Genomic DNA, 20,490 nt, shown 5'->3' with positions numbered 1-20,490 from the left:
ACAACTCCCTTCTCTGTAGGGCTGCCTAATCACAGGCCATCACCAGGAGGCCTAATGAGCCAGTCAGCAGATTTAGTCCTAGCTCACCACAGCCCTAACTGTGCTCTGCTGATAAATTTGCTCCCCACCCCCTGCTTCAGCCCCACCAATCTATCTGTCAGTTAGCCTGGCCCCACTGACAGAGAAGGAAATCCTTGCGGCCTTCACAGACCAATAATGGCCAGAAAGTGTTTGGCTCACGTAAACATCATTTAAAATGTTTATATGGAATTCTAAAGAAAACCAGATAGGGTCTGAAGAAAAGCAGAATGTAACAGTGAATCCATCTTAGGGTATTACTCTGGTTACAATATTTGTTTATTTAAAATAAAAACCTCAGAGTATTTAAAATACCATTGTGGAAGATAATCATGCCATATATTTGTAGTTATAAAATTTGCTGTGCATTATCAGGGACCAACTCTTCCTTTATACAGACAGACACACACACACACACACACACACACACACACACACATTTTTAAATAAACAATTGCTCAAGTAAAGTGGTCTTTCAAATATCAATATGATTCTGGGGATTTTTTTAAGTGTATAGGGGAAAATGCATGATGGCATGCTTCATAAATTTGAATGAAGTCATCGTCTCTTACTCATATAAGGTTTATTAAAGATATTTAATCAGTGAGAAAGAATGAAATATTTACAATTTTCATGTAGACAGTAATGATGTCAAATGTGTATGGCATAAATATATCAACTAAGTCAGTGGAATTTTCCAATTTATTTTCAATCAAAACTTTCTTCAGAAATTACATCTCATAAGACTATATTTCATCAGTTACTCATCCATTTTAAGGGAACATGATTTTCCAATGGATAAAATTAAGAATGGAAATTAATCTCAACTGGATTATGTAATATGGGTGCCAAATACCATACCAAATAAGCCAGGAAAGGGCAAGTGGCAAAGTCATGCTCCAAAAGAGACCCAGAAACAGGATCAGGGTGACTTTTCTTTCTCAAACCTGAGTTCTTTCAGCAAGCTCTCAATGCACAGTCATGGGCCTTGGTCTGGATGAGGTGGTGGGGAAGCCAGGCACTGGAGAAAATGAGCCTATTTGCATAGGAGCACATACACCTCCACAAGTAAAATGTCCGCTCATTCCTAGACCAAAGCAGATGTTCATTTTGTGTCCCTTCTGTGGTCCCTTCTGAGGACAGGGTCAGGTTATTTGTGCTTACTGTTGCATTCTCAGCACCCCAACCTGTTCCTGGAAGAATATATATGCTGAATAAATGTTTGGTGAATGAACAAGTTAACCAAAAAAGTAAATAAACAAACACTGAGTCCTACTTGGCAAAATGCTGATGAACAGCCAAAGGTTGCCGAACAACTCTCATCCTGCTAATTCTGTTCCTAAAAATCAGAGAGGGAAAGAAAGAGAGAAAGAAAGAGGTGGAGGGGGGCAGTGAGGGAAAGAGGGAAGGAAAGGAAGGAAGGTAGGAAGGAAGGAAGGAAGGAAGGAAGGAAGGAAGGAAGGAAGGAAGGCAGGCAGGCAGGCAGGAAGGCAGGCAGGCAGGCAGGCAGGCAGTCAAACCCCAATCTAGAAAAACAAAGTTGGATCTACAAGTGTATCTCTTATTGGTTTTACAGTTTTACGAATTCTGTATGTTCTCTTAGTCTGAGGCAATACTAAGAAGCAAAAGTTTCGTACATTCTTCAATATTTCTGCAGGATATTTCCAGTTTTTATATGGTGCTGGAAAAACTAAACATGTTCCTGAAAGAAATCAGCAATCCATTAAATTTCTAATCTTATTCCAATTAAGTTTCTTGATGTTCTATAAAACCTTTCCATGATCCTGCCATTTCTGAAATTTCAGCAATTCATTCAATCCCTGTGCCCACTTTACCTTGGCAGTGCATAGGTTTATGGGAAAGACTGACATCTACATAAATCCATGGATTCAAGGCAAGGGAATTATCACTACTGGGCTAGAAGCTTCACAGAAGGCATCTGAGACAATTATGGAATGGATCCAAAAGACCTCAACTGCTAAATGGAGAGGAGAGGACATCACAGGCAGAAAACAGAGTCTGAGTAAAGGTACCAAGGTGAAACATCATGGTATAGTGACATCAAACTGTTCTTACTAATGCCTAGCATGTGAACCCAGGCAAATTACCTTGACCTTTCTGGGCCCCAGTTTCCTCATCTACAAAATGGGAATAATAATAGCACCACTTCACAGGGCTGTTGTGAAGATTCACTGAAATAATGGACAGCAAAGTATGATAAGAAACAGAAAGCAAAATGGTGGTTACCAGGGGCTGGGGGGAGGAGAAATGGGAGGTACTGTTTAACAGGTACAGAGTTTCATTTGGGGATGATGGAAAGGCTGTGGAGATGGAGAGTGGCGATAGCTGCACAGCAATGTAAAATGCATTTAACGCCACTCGGCTGCATGCTTTAAAAATGGTTAAAATGATAAATTTTATGTTATGTGTATTCTACTACCACAATAAAAAAATGCAAAACAAAACCAAAAATAAAGTGCCAGGCTTGCTTGACAAGCAACACAGTGTAACTGAAACCAAGAGCACTAGGAAAGTAGTTGGGGCCAGAAGCAAAGAGTTTTGAATAATAGGCTGAGGAGAAGTATGAATTTGATCTACCCTAGTATCCTGTGGGAACACTTGGAAGTGCTATTACTTGAATTGATATTTTGTAAAGACATAATCGACATTGGTATTTTACGAAGATCACCCTGGGAATGAGTTAGATGATTACAAAGAAGTTGAGGCTGAAAGAAGGGATGCCAATTAGACTTCTGCATTTTAAAGTGTGCCCCCCACCCCCAGCATGGTTGGTCTTGCCTGAAAGCAAATTCTCAAGCTGCTCCAGATCTGCTGAATCAGAATCCTCATGCTACAAGACCTCTGGTAATGCCTACACACACTAACCTTTGAAAAGCATGGGGTTAGAAGACCTGAGTTCAGCCGGTAGACGTTGAAGACTTGCAGTGGGACAGTGGCAGCAGAGATAGAGCCATAATCACCAAGATTTACGGAATTTAGTACATACATGCTAGGTTCTGTGTATTGCAAAAACTACCATTTAATCCTCACAATAGCACCATGTGACAGGTGCTATTACTTCCATTTCTCACATGGAATACCAACAAGTCATAAAAAGGAGGGACATTCTGCCACTTGCAACAACATAGATGGAACTTGAGAGCATTATGCTAAATGAATTGAGACAGAGAGGGGCGCCTGGGTGGCTCAGTCGGTTAAGCTTCTGACTTTGGCTCAGGTCATGATCTCACGGTTCTTGAGTTTGAGCCCCACATAGAGCTCTGTGCTACAGCTCAGAACCTGGAGCCTGCCTCAGATTCTGTCTCCCTCTCTTTCTGCCCCCCACCCCCTGCTTGCACTCTCTCTCATTCTCTCCCTCTCTCTCAAAAATAAATAGTTTTTAAAAATTTAAAAAGACAGAGAAAGACAAATAGTGTATGATCTCACTTACATGTGGAATCTTAAAAATATATACCACATAGCAACAGAGAACAGATTGGTGGTTTCTATAGGTGGTGGATGGGGGTGGGGGATATGGGAGAAGATGGTCAAAAGGTACAAACTTCCAGTTATAAAATAAATGAGCTCTGGAGGTGTAATTTACAGCCTGGTGGCTAAAGTTAACAATACTGTATTGTATATTTAAAAGGTGCCATGAGAGTAGATATTAAAAGTTGTCAGTACAAAGAAAAAAATTGTGACTATGTAATGTGATGGATGTTAACTTATTGTGGTAATCGTTTTGCAATATATACATAAATCATTATGTTGTGCACCTTAAACTTAAACATGGTTATGTGTCAATTATATCTCAAAAAAACTTTTTTTTTTACCTAATGACCAAGTTCTCTCCATTGTTTTTTATTGAAATTCTATTAGCATCAGTTGTACAATATAATGATTCAATAATTCTATATATTTCTCAGTGCTCATCAAGATAAGTGTAGTCTTGATCCCCTTTATCTATTTCACATCCCCCTACTCCCCTCTGGCAACCATCAGTTTGTTCTCTGTATTTAAGAGTCCATTTTGGGGTTTTTTTCCCTTTGTTTTGTTTCTTAAATTCCATATGAGTCAATAATACTAGAAAAATTTTTTTCAATTAGGGTTTAAATAACTTCTCTGAGGTTATATAGCTAGTACCTGACAGAACTGGGATTTGAATCAGTCTGTAAATATTTGTTTCATCATCTCCTCTGTACTTCTTTTCAAACCTTAGGGAAAATGAGTTTGCCCTGTCTTGTTCCACTACCCACTTTCTTTCTCTGTTATTAAACTCTGAGATGATTGCTCTGACAGATCTCTAAACTATTTTGGAAGCCCAATTGATATGGACGACAGCATATGAATAAATGGGAAACTTCTGAGCTATCTAGCTACCCACTCAGGTGCAATCTTCTACATCTTGTCTCCCACCTTTGCCTGGGTTATACATGAATCCCCTAAGTAATCTGCTTCCTAGTCGGGGATCAAACTGACAATGTCCCTTCCACAAGCCTGTCCCATTCAGAATCCCAAGGCTATGCAAGAATTTGGGTGATCAGCAACAGGGAGGCATTTAATGTTTGTTCTTTTCCTTTCCTTATTTATGAAGAAAACCCAACATTTATTTCCCTTGGTTTCAACAACAGAAGTTCTCCAGAATTAAGTTTCTACCATATTGTACAACAACCATTTAAAAGGAGTATAAAGTCAAATTCTTCATCTTTACCCAGTTATATGTCAATACTCCTCAAGCATGAGCATCAACACTCTATTCCTACAAACAAAAGTTGTCAAGTTATTACCTTTCATACCTCTCTCTTCCTTGTCTGCTCTCGTTTGGGCCCATCTGATCAGCATCCATGGCCTGACTCTGGAGCCCACCTCTGCACTGTGGCTCACATTTGCCTGCTCCTGCCTTTCCTCCATGTCAGACCTCTCAGACTCAGGCCCTTCAGTTCAGTTCCTGCAACCACCCTGTTCTCATCAGTCTCCACTCTTACTCTGCTTCGGTCCATCCTCATGTAGCGGCCGATACAATCCAATACACCAACCTAATCTTGCCTCTCTTCCTGAAGTTCTCCCTTTGATCTCCCACTATCCCAGACTTACAAAGTGGCCCTGATCTCTCCAACAAGTAACTTATTCAATTCTCACATCAGCTCTATGAGGTAGGCTCTGATGTTGTCATCTCAGTTTATCAAGAAACTGAGGCACAGTAGGGTGGCCCAAGATCACCCAGCTAGCAGGTGATCCATCTGAGATTTGAATATAAGGAGTCTGTTGTTGGGAGTTAAAAACTATACTTAGGGGTGCCTGGGTGGCTCAGTTGGTTAAGTGTTCACCTCCTGATTTCCATTCAGGTCATGATCTCACGGTTCATGAGTCTTAGCCCCACATCAGGCTCTGAGTTGACAGCGCAGAGCCTGCTTGAGATTCTCTCTCTCCTTCTCTCTCTTCCCCTTCCCTGCACACTCTCTGTCTCTGTCTCTGTCTCTCTCTCTCAAATAAATTTAAAACAATAAAAATATTAAAACAAAAAATAAAAAAAATAAAAACTACACTAGACTGCCTTCCATCCTTCGGTCACTGTTTCCAAGAAGTCTTCCCAGATTTCCCCCTAAGTCTTTCCTTCAAAGACCCCTATATAAACTGTGCCAGGGTGCCTGCATGGCTCAGTCAGTTAAGCATCCAACTTCGGCTCAGGTCATGATCTCATGGTTCATGGGTTCAAGCCCTGCATCGGGCTCTATATTGACAGCTTGGAGCCTGCAGCCTGCTTCAGATTCTGTGTCTCCCTCTCTCTCTGCCCTTTCCTCCCTCGTGCTGTCTCTGTCTCTCTGAAAAATAAATAAATAAAAATACATACATACATACATACATACATACATACATACATTGTGCCCTGTGTGCATTAGAACGTAAGCTTCCTCAGGGCAGATTTTCTGTTCTCTATATGTACAAATTACTGGATATTTGTTTAATCCAATTAAATGTGTATAAGCACAAAAGATGATAGAGAGAATTCATGTTACCTCTTGTGAGAGAGCTAGTGCCAACTGCTTCCCCTTCACAGCTCTCCTTTCTCTTTGCAAAGTTCACAATGGCAGAATATGGTCCTATACACCCAGATGATAGAAGAAAGGAAACGGGAATTTAGAATGCCAAAAATCAAAAGGATGTGGTCCTTAAGAGTCCTAGGATTTTAGAGCAGAAATGTTTTCAGAGAAATCCAGCCTGGTCAATGTCCAAAGCAAATTTTGTATACGGTTTACCAACCCTATCATGTTTTAAGCTATTTCAAAGGGTCAGAGGATGGATAATGGCCTATGGAAGCATTTAAACAAGATAATCGGATTCCAAGTCTCTCATATCTAATGGCTAAAGTTCTGTTCCACACCTTCTTTAATTGTCCAGGGTTATCTCCACTCAAGTTCAACATTAGTTTGACTTAAAGTGCACAAAATGATGACCTGATATACATCATACACTGTGAAATGATTACCACGATCAAGTTAATTAACACATTTATCAACTCACCTAATTATCGTTTTTGTGTGGTGAGAACACTTAAGATCTACTCTCAGCAAATTTCAAGTATAAAATGCAGTACTCTTAACGACACTGACATTACTGTATATCTCCAAACTTAGTCATCTTATAAAGTTTGTACTTTTAAAAGTATTGCTCATAATCCCTACATTTCTATATATGCCACTCTACACCAACCTTGATTTTCTAATAATCCATGAAATGTATAATATTCTCCTAATTGACATTTTTTTTAATCTAGCAAGAACTAACAGGGAAGCACCAGTAGATTTTTATCCTATCTCTTTTAGATCTTCCTTTGATTTCCCTTAGACTTAGTCTGAATTCTTTTAGGACTCGGATATACAAAAGCACCTTAACTTGAAAAGCTAAAGCACTGCACTTATTTGCATTCATGGAGTGCCTACTTTGTGCCAGGCTTGGCAATGTTGAACGTGGGAGTCCAGGGACAAGGAAGGTACAGTCTCTGCCCTCGTGTAGTTGACAGTCAACAAAGGAAGAGGCATTTAGACCAATAGTTATAACCCCTCAATTAAAAAAGGATTTCATCATGTTAAGACAGTCTGAATTCCCAAGGAACACACAGAACTGAAAAATGTTGCAAACTTTTCAATTTAATTACCAAGAGTTTGTTTCTATCTCTTCTCTTTGAAATCACAGAGACTGGGATAGAACTTGCTGAGAATCTGTCTTCAGGTCTCTTGCTATAAGAGTTCCCAGAAGATGAAAACAACCTCCTTACAATGTTATTTTTATATTTAAGCAATAAAGTTCCTTTGGGATGGGGCCCAGACTCAGCCATATCTACTGAATTTAGCTTTATAGTAGTACGACAACAGAAAATTTTTCAAAAAAGTTGAACACAGTAATAATATTAGGTGACATTTATTAAACACTTGCTATATCCAAGGCTCTATTATTATCTTCCCCATTTTACACATGAGGAAAATGGAGTCTGGATAGGTTAGTTAACTTTTCCAAGACCACCCTGACAGTGGCAGTGCCTGAGCATTCATTCACTAATGCACTGCCTCTTAGGGACTTGGCATGGGCCCTCTTTCAACACTCTTGTCCATCTGCAAATGTCACATGTCATCTCCCACCTACCCTCCTCCCACCCTCCCCCACTCCATCCTCCACCCATGACCTTCTAGCCAACTAGGAGTAATCACGAACATCTCATGTTTCTCCTAATTTTGGTTTCCCAGCCTATCAACAAATTACTTTGAAGTTATGTAGCAATCACATTTATGTCCAATACCTTTCTGCAAATTATCATGTTCTTGAAACTCACCAAAAATCATAAATATTCTGACAAACTGTCTAAACACATCAATGTCCTTTGCTGAAAAACATAGGGGAGTTTGGTTTCTATCTAGGTGAGAGCCCAGTCCCTTGACAATGATTTGTGAGACACAAGATTTGAGTATTTGAGAATCTCTGGTCTATAGCAAAGAGTGACAGCCTGGTGAACTTCAAGACTCTAGACAGCATCAAGGCTGAAGTGCAGCAGTACTCAGTCTTTGTAAACAGCAAGAATCTTGCAGTGCATTCCATCGACTCCTTCCTCCCTCGGCTCCCTCCAGTGGTTGGAGATGATGGGTTCCAAGCCTCTGCTACACTTCTTTCCCACTCAAGAGTTCTCCCAAAGCCCCCCTGCATGTTTTTTTGCTGTCATTATCCAACTGGATGATGGCATCAAACCAAGGCTAATACTCTTAGATTCACTCAAGACCCAAGAACACATTGTTGAGAAATCTCTTAGTCAGCTATTTACACAGAAAAGTTTCCCTGTCTATCCTTCACACATCATAACTCTGTCCTATCTATGCCAACTACTCGTTGATACTGCAGAAAACTGAGCTAACAGAGCTGGCTGTGCATTGCCTCTCCTTCCAGGCTTAGTCAATGGACACATTCTTCCTCTACCCTGTTCTTTTTCTCTCCCCTTTTCCATCACTTAGCCCCTGTATTCCAATATTGGTTTACTTGTAAAAGAATCAACCCAAGAATTTACCAAAAATTAAGAATGAGAAACTCACGAAGCGTAATTGATAGTTTATCTGTAAAGGAAGGAGTATAAGAAAGGTGTTAATGGGGAAGGGCAACAGGAGAAACTCCTATATCCCAATATCCTGGTTCTCTTTCCCATATAACTCTTAGGAAAAGGTAGACACTCAATTGTGGAAGTAAAGGAATGCTTCCCCTCATCAGACAACACATCTTTCCTGAAGGGCTGTGTACAAGTTAAATCCCATTTATTCATTAGACATTTGTTAGACATTTTCAAAGTGAGGACTCTATGGCAGACCCTGGGGGATAAAGAGATTAAGTTGATATGGACTGCTCTTTGAGGGATCGGACTTGTAAATAGATAACTAAGAATACAAGGTTGAAACTGCTGAAATTTAAATTCACATAAAGTGCTTTGGAAGCTGAGGAGAAGGAACAGAGATTAGGGGCACAGAGAGAACACAGGAACAGAGGCACAGAAGCTGGAATCTGATGTTATAGGTAGCAGGGAACATCTAGGTTAAAGTAATCATACTTTTTCATAAATGCAACCTCCTGAGCTGTGCCATAGTGAAGCTCACGGTTCCCTAGCTAGTGAAAGCTTGGGCAATCATTCTGAGAGCCACAGAGAAAGCAGACCTGAAACTCCTACAGAAGAAAAAACAAATCATTATCAAAAAAAAACTATTTTGATCCATTATATTTCAAGAGAACTTCAATTTCATTCCATTGAGGAAAATCAATGTGTATAATCGTGTCTAACAATTAAAATAATGTAAAGCACTAAAGTATAGTCTCCAAGACTCTAGAAGATAAGCTCGTTCTTTCTTTCCTTCTTTTTTCTTTCTTTGTTTTTCTTTCTTTCTTCTTTTTTCTTCCTCCCTCCCTCCCTCCCTTCCTCACTCCCTACCTTAGGTCCTTCCCTTCCTTCCTCCCTTTCTTTTCTCTTTTCTTTACTTTCCTTTTCTTTCCTTTCCCTTCCCTTTCTCTTCCCTTCCCCTTCTCTTTCCCCTTCCTTCCCCTTCCCTTCCTTTCCTTTCTTCCTTCCTTCCTCCTTTCCGTTCTTTTTCTGTGAAAGGAACCACTAGTCCCAGAATAATGGCCACATATGTCTAGAGGTCCTAGATGCCTGAATTCTGGTGCAAGGAAGCAACTTTGCATGCTTCATGACTCAGCACCCAGGTTCGCTGGGATTGTATCTGGGTCCTGGGAATATAGGGATAGGCAGAGCCATAAGCAGGCCCTTCTTGGAGACAGGTCAGGCTGCCAGGCCGCCAGGCTGCCACTCTTGCTCCTAAACTGGGCTGCTAAGAAGCTCCTTCTTGTCTGCACATCTCCTCTTGACCTCCCATCCTCATTTTTGCCCCAAAATTGTTACTGAATGTGTAAATAAATAAATGAAGTAACCATGCTTTAATATTGGCTAAAACACTGGAATTTGCAAATTATTATGTAAAATTTTAGAATCAAATCAAGATTATCCCCATGCTACTCTCATGATTATTTCAGTATGCCTCCTTCCCAAAAACATCTGAGGTTTGTGGGGTTCCTACAGAGTTATTCCTTTGCTCCTTACAAAAGCTGAGTAATAACTTATCATTTGACTTGGATTCTATAGATCTGCATAATGCTTTACTCTTCATTATTAGTCATGTAGGGATAAAATTTCATTGCACATTATATTAGAACTTACAGAAACTAAAGGTTAATCTAGTCACTCCACTAATTCAAAAATGTTATTAAAACGACCAAGATACAACACACCTAAGAGGCTTATGTTGAACTTTCAAGTTTCTTTTTTTTTTTTTTTGATAAAGAGACAGAGAGAAAGACAGAGAGAGAGAGAGAGAAAGTGTGTGTGTGCAGGCAGAGGAGCAGAGGGAGAGGGAAAGAAAGAATCCAGAGAATCCCAAGATGGGGCTCGATCTCAGTTCCATGAGATCACGACCTGAACTGAAATCAAGAGCTGGATGCCTGACTGAGCCACTCAGGCACCCCAAAATTTCAAGGTTTTTAATTATGAGCCTTTACTGGCTCATAAAATAAATATTTGCTATGAAACTATCCATGTTAGATCTACCTTATATGCTATAAAAACAGTGACCTTTTAAAATTACATATTAAATAAAATTCCAATCATATTCATTGAAAAGAAAACTAACTGAAACCTGATACCAAGGATTTCAAAATTTTTGCAGAATGGGAAGATTACTTTTTACTGTTTCTTTAAAGAAAAGTGAATTTGTCAAACCACATGCAAACTCAATTTTCTACCATGGAAAAAGATGGGTTCTCAGAAACATGGAATTGGATTTAGTCTGTGACCCTAATGGCTCAATAGATGATTCTTCAAAAAGAAAAAAAAAATCAAATAATGTATTCTGAAACTCTTTTCTTTAACTCTTCTCTGAAGTAACATATCCTCCAAGCTTCCTTGGGAGGGAAATAAACTCTCTGTTGTCACAGGTGTGATGCTGTTCCCCACACTTCCTCTCCCAAGGACATGGACATGATTACCAAAGTCCACCCTCTTTAAGCCATGCAGTGCAGAGGAAGAGGAGGAGAAATCTCTGGCAACTGTCATCCCTGTGCAATAGCACCTAAGAGTAGAGGGGACTGTGCCAACAAATGTAATTCTTTGTTTTAGGGGCTGGTCATATTTTTCTATCACCTCTGAAGCAGAGAAAGTGCTAAGCCTAGAAGCCCAGTTTCTGAACCTACTAGAGATACCACAGGAGTTTTTGTTACCTTCAAACCTGCTGGATCCTAAATCAATGCAAACATTCATGGCCAGTTGTCCTAGGAAGTTTGAAGTTGCAATTAATTGCTACTAATCTTCTTGCTCACAGATGGCAAGTAAATCTTATTCCTGGGGAGTTCAAGAATACAAGGCTCAGATGCCATTGCTCACATCTGTTAAATGGCCTAATACGATTAACCCAGACCTTCCTAAAGGTCATTGCTCCCACAGAACACAACACCAAAGGATGTTAATAAGTATGAAGCAAATACAAAAATGAAGTGTTACTTGGTTGTGTACATTTGGAAAATGCTGAGTTAAATATAGTGAAACTGATTTTTTTACTACAAGACATCTCAGGGCTTTTCATAGGTTTTAGGAGCACTGGGAATCGCCAAGATGACTTCACTGAGTCTTTGGTTTGCTTTATTTTCCATCCTCAAGCACCTTCAATGACAAGATGCATTTTAGCTTACAAATGACAGAAAGGAAACTTTGAAAACTTAACAATAAATGTTGAATGATATCTGGGATATAAATAACAGTCTGGGATCCACCCCCCCAAACTGTTATGAAGGGTCCAGGGGAAAACGAATGTGGTTAACTACAGAGGTCATTTCTAGCTGGTTCATGGGTTTTAGTCTGAAATTCTCCCCCAAATATCCCCAACACAGCCTGCCCAAAAACCTGGGCACAACTCTAGGGATAAAGGGCTCACACCTAACCTTTCTCTTAAAGAAGAGTGGAAAGCAGTGCTCACTTTGGCAGCACACATAGTAAAATTGAAATGATACAGAGAAGATTGGCATGGCCCTTATGCAAGGATGACAGCCAACTTCACGAAGCACTCCATAATTTTTATAGGTGAAATATATTTCAATAAAGCTGAAATTTTAAAGAAGGAAAACAGAAAAGACGTTCTTCTAACAGGAAAAAACCAAGAATCACAATTATTATTCATTACAAATGTGTCACTCTCAGAATTACCTATGTAAGAAAATGTTCTCTTTCATGCAAACAGTATGAGCCACAAATTAATATGCCCTTAATCTCTAACATCTAAGTAATTTTGAAGCCAGAAACAAGGTAAAATCTGTTCACCAGGTGTACCACCACAGTGGAATTCCTATACTAAGGAAATATTTCCATTGTGGAATTTCAAGACTCCAAAGGACAATTTGTGTTTCTATTGGGATGTTTTTATAAAATGAACAATTTGGCATATGAGACATGTAAGTTCCATGCAATTTTTGAAAATATATTTGTGGAACTAACCATCTGCATGCCTGGGGAAATACCCCTTTTGAAATAAATGGGTGAGAATGAGTATAATGGTTACATTCTAAGATTTATAAACAGACTTTCTATATCTGTTCACTTTTTCATTACAGAAGTATCAAAGTTCCCAGAGAACCTAAACACCAAATTACATTCATTGCAATAAATATATATTACATTTTATTTTATATAATCACACAGCACAAGGAAAATATGTAGGTTGAGTTTTCATTTATGAGAGAATATGATCATATACATACCTATATAAATATAAAATCAAATGCAAAAAAATTAACATTCAAGTTCAGTTCTGGTTGTATTTGTTCTCCAACTGACTTTGCATGTGCATATGTGTGAGCACACACACACACACACACACACACACACAGACACACACACACCCCTCAATCTAAAACCTACAATTTATCAAAACCAAAAATATCTTTTCTTTCCTTCACTTCACTTTACAATTCTCTCAGGGAAATGGGTAGAGTGCTACATTTAGAGTGACCAAGTAGAATCTCTTAAGATAAAATATGAGTTGAGTTTAAATCTGTAGCTGGTGAAAATCAAGGACATCTATAAACAGATTTTTTTTTGTGCTATCCAATTTCACATGCATTCAATTCACTAGTGTTAAGAATTGGACTGTGGTGCTTACTTCAGCAACACATATGCTAAAACTGGAACAATTACAGAGATTAGCATGTCCCCTGTACAAGGGTGACATGAAAATTCGTGAAGCGTTCCATATGAAAACAAAAAAAGCATCCACTGTGATTACATGATGTTACATCTTGACCTGTGCTTTAATCCTGACTGAGCATGTCTTGATTGTATGAATTATTGATTAATTCAGGTGTTATTATTATTTAAAAATGCAACTCATTACTTAGATTTTTCCCAATCACATGACTTGCCGATCAGTTTCAAAGCACAGAGGACTCTTACTTCCACTGGATTACAAGTGCACTGTAAAATATAAAAGGTAAGTCTAAAAAGAAAAGTCTAAAAGATAAAAACTGTTTTCTTACCCAAGAACAAGAAGTGAAGAAACTGATGGATGTTGTTTATGGACAGTGGATGGTCTATCCAGATGACCTGCAAAGAAAGAAATGTTTCTAGATCAAAAATAGTCCTTCTAGCAACACAAGGGAAGTCAATTATTATGTAACTGCACATTTAAAATACAGAGAGCCTTTTTCAACTACCAAGACTTTCCAGGTTAGAACTGACTTTTCCATACAGTGTTATGATTCTCATAACAATGCTTTGGGGTGGAGAAAGTAGGATTGTTCCTCACTCAAGAAGGTTCTTAAACTGTTTCTAGCTTCCACATAAAGTCAAATTTCCTTCCTCCTAATTCCAGCCCTCTTCAATCACCATGGCAGCCTGCTTGACCAAAGGGACTGAGCTTTCTGATGCTATCTCGTCCAGTGACCCTGATATGACCTCTAGAGGTGATATTAAGATTTGTTTCTATGCAAACTCTCCTTCGTGTACAATTAAAAAAAATTACATGTAATTCTTAACTTGGTTCATAGATAATGAAGTGTTGATGTTCAAGGATTTCTTCTAACTGGTGTTATGGACTTGCTTCATGTTAAGCAAGCAGTATTCCCACCTTCTCTGAGAGGTGCACCATTTGGGCAGTACCAACGCTGCAGCCAAACAGTATGTTCCCAAAATAGAAATCTGTTTCTGATGTTTGGCAAACATACTCCACAGCCTTTATGAGACTTGAAGGCATCTGGATATCTGGATATATAAGTTTGGATCCAAAAAGATATCATTTTCCCAGAATCATGTAGAATGCTCTCTTATGCATGTTCTTCTCAGATTCCTCCTCCATGAGCCCCAAGCTGTTCACTGTCCACTACTCTCTCAGGGCACTGGCCACTTTCTAGGGTGCCTAATTGCTATTTGAGCTCTTGTTGGTCCCCCCCAACACTGGAGTATGAGCACAAGGCTAGAATCTGGTCTCACTCCTCCCTGTACCCAGCATCTGGCACAGAGTAGAAGTGCTAAAAGCATGCACTGAAGGAACCATGAGCCACACCACTGTTTACATCTTCTGAGTGCCAGGAAGTACTTGCCACTACCCAGACACATGCTCTTCATTGCCTGACACCCACCCTTTGCTCAACGACAGTCTCCCTTCCTGGAATGCCCTTCCCTGTGTCTTCACTGATTGAAGCCGCATGTATCTTTCAAAGACACATTCCCCAAAGCACCTTCTCCAAGAGTGATTTTCTGATCCTCTCTCCAGTACCCCTGATGGCACCTGCCCTAGTTGGCACTGTATGAAAGTCATGTGTTGCCAGTCTCTCCCCTCCATGGGGGAACAGGATTAGTTCCTCTCAACAACTCATGGCTGTCTGAACCTAGCCTGTAAAACTGTGAATAATAAATCACATTCAGCTGGGTGAGGATTGTGGCAAGAGCTTGCTATTTCTCCAGAGACCCTAGAGTTCAAGAAAAGAATGACTAAGGATATAGAAAAATATGTAGGAAAGAAAGTAGGAGAGATGACTTCATATGTGGAGCCCTCTCTTTACATAAAAGTATATTTTAAGTGAACCATTGAAAGAGGTCTTAGTGAATCCTTTAATTAAGAATCTGATAGGTGGGGCGCCTAGGTGGCTCAGTCAGTTGATAGTCTAACTCTTGATTTCAGCTCAGATCATGATCTCAGGGTCATGGGATAGAGCCCCATGGCAGGCTCCACACTCATGGAACCTGCTTGGGATCTGCTTGGGATTCTCTCTCTCTCTCTCTCTCTCTCTCTCTCTCTCTCTCTCTCTCTGTCTCTCTTTCTCTAATAAAAATAAGATAAAACAGCCAACTGGTGAAAGAAAACAAAGAATATGATACTGGAACACTTCATAGCAGAACTTTCTAAACTGGAAGATTAACATACATAAAATTACAGAAATACCAAATTTGAGACAAGAACATGAAAGTATTACTTACAGATTATATTGAAATATTTTAGGCCATTCTTAGTCCATATTTGGTAAGGTCCATTCTACTTGACTACATAGGAAGCTACCAAGGGAGCAAGAATTGTGTTTTCAGGAATCTGAGTCCTACACTTCTAGTTTCTGGGAAAATCAGGGTGTCTACAGTGATTTCCAGTGCTTCCATTTATTTGCTCAGTTGTTCAGGTCCCAAATAGTTATCCACTATGGGCAAGGCACTGTGCCAGTTAGTGTCACTGCTACTGCTGCTGTTGCTGTTATCAGCCCTTAAAGCTAAAAGAACTACAGAAAATCACAATTATTACTATTTCAAAGAAAAGCTACATAACTGTCAAAAGAATTCTCTAAAAATTAAGTAGTTGGAATGTTGAAGAGTCTAAGAATCAAACGGGAAAATCAATGTGGTCAGACAGGCTGGGTTGTCTACCTGAAGACATTAACATTTTTATTTAATTTGTAAGATAGCTGGACACTACTGCAAATTTCTGAGAAAGTGACTACCAAGATCAAATCAACTCTAAGTGAGATGATGCAGGGGACTCAAGCAGGCAGACTGAGGAAAGGCTGGAGTTTAGAAGGCAGTTGTGGAAGGAAGAGAAGAAAGTTGCAAAAGGGTGGATTTCAGACATACTTTAGCAGAGGCAGACTAATAAGAGAAGGGACAAAGGGTAAGCTAAGAGGAAGATGTGATACTATCTATCATAATGGGCCTGGGGGCAGTGCAGGTTGGAGTGGTTGAAGGTCACAAGGTCAGAGTTGTCTTTTACTAAAGGGAAACTGGGTTAGAGAAGAGTCTAGAGAGAAAATTCACCAGGTTCTCTTGCAGGTTTAGGCATCAATGAAACATGCAAGAAAACCCACCTCTTTTTGACAAGAATGATCAATTTGACCACACAGACATGAGAGATATTTGGACAGATGACTTAGAGATCTCTTCCAGCTTGGGAGAGTCCACAATTCTACAAGACATGTCCGGAGAGAGTATTTAAAATCTGACTAATCATTGGAGTGCCCTAAGGAAGTGATTTAAGGAGAAGATAAAATCTCAAAAATATTCAACTAGAAAGATGGAGGGAGTAAGCAGTAGCTTCTTTACTCCAGACAAAAACAAGGAAGGCCAGGATCAGAAAAGGAATGAAGAGAACTAGAAACAAGAAATAAAGACATAATATATTTTGCATAACGTCAAAGAACAACAATTTCAGCACTGCCAAACTCTATGCCACTTTAATCTGTTCCACTTGAGGAATAATTTGTTCTTTGTCAGTATCTTAATCATAAGAAGTTTTTGCCAGTGGTCAATGTATTAGCAATGGCATTTACAAAACCATTTCAATTAGCTTTTTTTCCTAGGAGCACCTAACCTGGGAGATCTCCCACCCAGCCCTGCACAGAGCCTATCTGCCCAGAAAGGCTTAGCTGGTCTCTGTCACAGAGGGGGGGGGGGGGCTTTGGACAAAGAAAATGGATTTGCATAAAGGTGGTTAGCTGAGCACAGGCCCTATGTGAGGCTATACAGTGTTGAAAAGGCCATTCTCCAACCTGGCAGTGTAATCCTAATGGAGAGCTTTTGTTCCAGAGGCTGTGGTAGGCTGCTTTATTCAGCGGACAATCCACAGTAAAAGAACGAATGAACCGCCTCCTTTTGGTAAAGCCAAGGCAGCTGGCAGCCCACAAGCCCCACAGCTTACCGAATAAGAGGCAGGACAATTGTTAGCCCCAGACCCAAAAGGTGCTCTGTAACGGAGTGCCCACTGCTAGTGCTCCTGGCTGCATGCTGGGTGTTCACCACTCAAGACAAAGTTCCCCAGGCCACCTTCACATCAGAAAGGAGCTATAGGATCCAGAAGCACCAGGAAAGTCCTTCCCTACAATCCTGCCAAAAGACATCCAAAACCTTTCATCACATGTAGCCCCTTCGCTAGCTTTGTAGAACACTATAATCATTTCCCATTAGAATGCTGAGAAAGAGCCAGCCTTCTTGTTCCTTCTGAGATTTCCTTTTTAAAAAGAAATTCAGTTTATTTCTCTTATTTTTAAGAGTGTTAAATTTACAAAATGGAACAAACTATGCAAACACAATTCTACCACCCCGGGACAAATATTGCCATTTTGTATGATTTCTTCCCAATCTTTTTTATGTAACTGTGAGAACTCTGTAAATACAGTTTTTTCCCAAGGCAAGTCTAACTGATCCCTATTTTCCAACTAAGGAACAAGCCCTTTAGAAGTTAGATGGTTTCTCCTAACTTATTTTAACCCCCTTATCTTAAGGTATTTCCCAACCTAACCTCCAGTTCTCCTCAACCTTATTCCACTCTTCCATAGACCTTAGACTGCCTTATCAAAAAAAATAGGGAAGTTGTCTCCAAGAATCTGTTGAATAATTTTTTAAGGCGGCCATTTCCATGAATGAAAACCCACATGCAACAAAAATAATTTAAGATCAATATATGAATTATGTGCCAATATCACATGAGTGATCAAATATATATTTATATAAATATATCAAGTATATATAATATACATATGTAAATATGTATATTATACACACACACACACACACACACACACACACACCATTTTGGTAAAAAGTTTCCCAATTTGTTAGCCACATGATTCTCAAATTAGAAGAGGGGCCAAAGAAACCCTCCATTTCCCGAATGAAAGATTGCAGACCTACTCACTTAAATGATATCCCTAATTGTTGCTGACTCTTGGCTTCACCAATGCCAAAGGCCCCTCCTGCAAACCTCACTCCCAGCCCCCACTCCCGCCCAGTTCCTTTTCTTAATGCTGATGGTTAAGACACAGCCACATTAAAGTGAGGCTCTGCAAATGCCCTTACTGAAAACTACAAAAGCCTATCTGTTTGATATACTTCAAATGCTTTCTGTGATCACATATGTTGGAACTTCCTACCAAAGGTTCCAACTTGTTTGTTATGGAATATAGAGAAAGATGAAACAGCTTTCACTGAATTTCCAGATTTTTCACATTGATTGACTTTGTTTGTGAATTTCACCTCAAAGTGTAATCGTTTAGTGCAAACGTCTCAATTTCCCAAAGTCCTGCCTGTTACTTTAAAGCTTTTTCATTTCCTGAGAACAAACTGAGGGCTGTGGGGGGGGGGGGTGGTGGGAGGGAGGGGAGGGTGGGTGATGGGTATTGAAGAGGGCATCTTTTGGGATGAGCACTGGGTGTTGTATGGAAACCAATTTGACAATAAATTTCATATATTTAAAAGAAAGAAAGAAAGAAAGAAAGAAAGAAAGAAAGAAAGAAAGAAAGAAGCTTTCTCATTTCCAAGCACTGTGTGGTCCACACCATACAGCACAGCTCACACCTAGGTTTCTTGAGATCAATGCAAATGGAGCTCATACTAGAAAAGGCAAACAGTAAGCAGCCTTTATGAAGTCTTATCTGCAGAGTACGCATGAATGCTTCAAAGTAGGTTTGACACATCCTGAGGAGGACAGTGAAGCTTTCACAACTTTTCACCTATATTAAGGGAGACACTTATTGCTTCCTATGAGGAAACAGCTGACTTACAAGTTCATTCTCCTAAATGGGATACCTTAAGTTAGAGGCTAGCAAGCTAAAAAAAAAAAATACTTGCTTTAATTCACACTTTAAAAATTATTAATCCAATGGCTTAACTAGGGGAGGTTGCAAAACTAGTGGAAATCAATGGTATTTTTGAAGTCAGAATGCTTAGGACCTAGTCCCGGTTCTGTGCTAGCCATGTGACCTTAAGCAAGTCATATGGCCTCTCTGATCACCTGTGAAATGGGGCTAAGCCCTGAATTCCTGACCCCATAAGGTCCTTTCAGGAAGATCAGATACCATAAAGGAGGGCAGGTTCCATGAAAAGTCGAAGTTGCACTGCACACCCATGTATTTGGTGAGTGCTCCAAATGATAAGGTTCGCCTTAACCTTGAAAGTTAAAGTTCACTTAAACAAGGATACAAGTAGCATAAAGATACACTGAGAGTACAATACCTCTTGGATGGCTTTCTCCTGAAAAGCAATAGCATTCATGAATTCAAGAAATACTGCAGCAAGTAAAATGAACATGGTCAAAAAAGAAAAAATCTTGGAAGACTGTGTGCATACATATATTATGGTTAAATATCAATGCAGAGAGAATACTAATCAAATTCATGAATTTATGCTTTAATTTCCAAAGCTAAATATTAGTTTGATTTGAGTAATATCTAGTGTGCTTTTATCTCAGGTATTAGCATATAAAAGGCTGACCCTTAGCTCCCTGTCCTCCCAGAGGTACAACTTATTATGTACCCAGAGGTACATTTATTAGTGGCCATGAACACTCTATAATCAAAGAACAACCTGTTACTTAAACAGTGTGCTTAATTGTGAGAAATAGAATCAGAAGAAAAACTCATCAACCTCCAAAGCATCCTTCCCTAGCGTGACATTAGCTAAACTCAAGTCAGGACACATACTCCACAAATGCGCATCAAATAATAAGAACAATATTCTATTCCTCATAAACAACATTTGTAAGTCAATTTAATGCTGATGCAGTGTTTGGGAAAAGCCTTATAGAGATCTTACACTCTTGATAAAGGACAAAGGGAAAAGGTAGTTTCTCTGCAGAGTGTGAACTGGGAGGCCTACTTCAAAGGCAGTTTACATACCCTATTTAAAAAAACCTGAGAACTATTTAACTCTTGTCTTTCAAGGGACTGATGTTCTGGGATCATCACCTTGAAAACCCAGTGGGAACCTTTGTCACACATAGCTTGCTTTTATCAACATTCAGATCCAGCATAAGTTATATGGGCATGACAGGGGACAGAGCAGCTTTTTATGGCTGGAGTGGGAAGGCATGCCTCAAT

At 39.5% G+C, this 20,490-nt stretch overlaps 1 protein-coding gene and 2 non-coding genes across 9 annotated transcripts in view; 2 read left to right on the top strand and 1 right to left on the bottom strand.

The window, feature by feature from the left end:
- Window positions 1–20,490, bottom strand: part of PASD1 (PAS domain containing repressor 1) — a 201,666-nt gene that overhangs the window by 82,624 nt on the left and 98,552 nt on the right. For 6 of the 7 annotated variants that reach the window (XM_053201824.1, XM_015086633.3, XM_053201825.1 and 3 more), the window contains one exon: window positions 13,678–13,744. The gene's annotated coding sequence lies outside the window, so the exon portion shown is untranslated. Of the gene's footprint in view, window positions 1–6,095; window positions 6,180–13,677; window positions 13,745–20,490 lie in introns of all 7 variants that reach the window. The other variant, XM_053201829.1, reaches the window with a different exon arrangement.
- Window positions 12,118–12,224, top strand: LOC113597427 (U6 spliceosomal RNA). Its single transcript, XR_003418194.1, has one exon. It is a non-coding gene; the product is annotated as a U6 spliceosomal RNA (small nuclear RNA).
- On the top strand, window positions 13,297–13,401 carry LOC113597429 (U6 spliceosomal RNA). Its single transcript, XR_003418196.1, has one exon. It is a non-coding gene; the product is annotated as a U6 spliceosomal RNA (small nuclear RNA).

This window comes from Acinonyx jubatus, chromosome X, assembly GCF_027475565.1.
Source record: "Acinonyx jubatus isolate Ajub_Pintada_27869175 chromosome X, VMU_Ajub_asm_v1.0, whole genome shotgun sequence".
NCBI classification, from domain to species: Eukaryota; Metazoa; Chordata; class Mammalia; order Carnivora; family Felidae; genus Acinonyx; species Acinonyx jubatus.
This window is presented reverse-complemented; position numbering and strand designations above follow the sequence as displayed.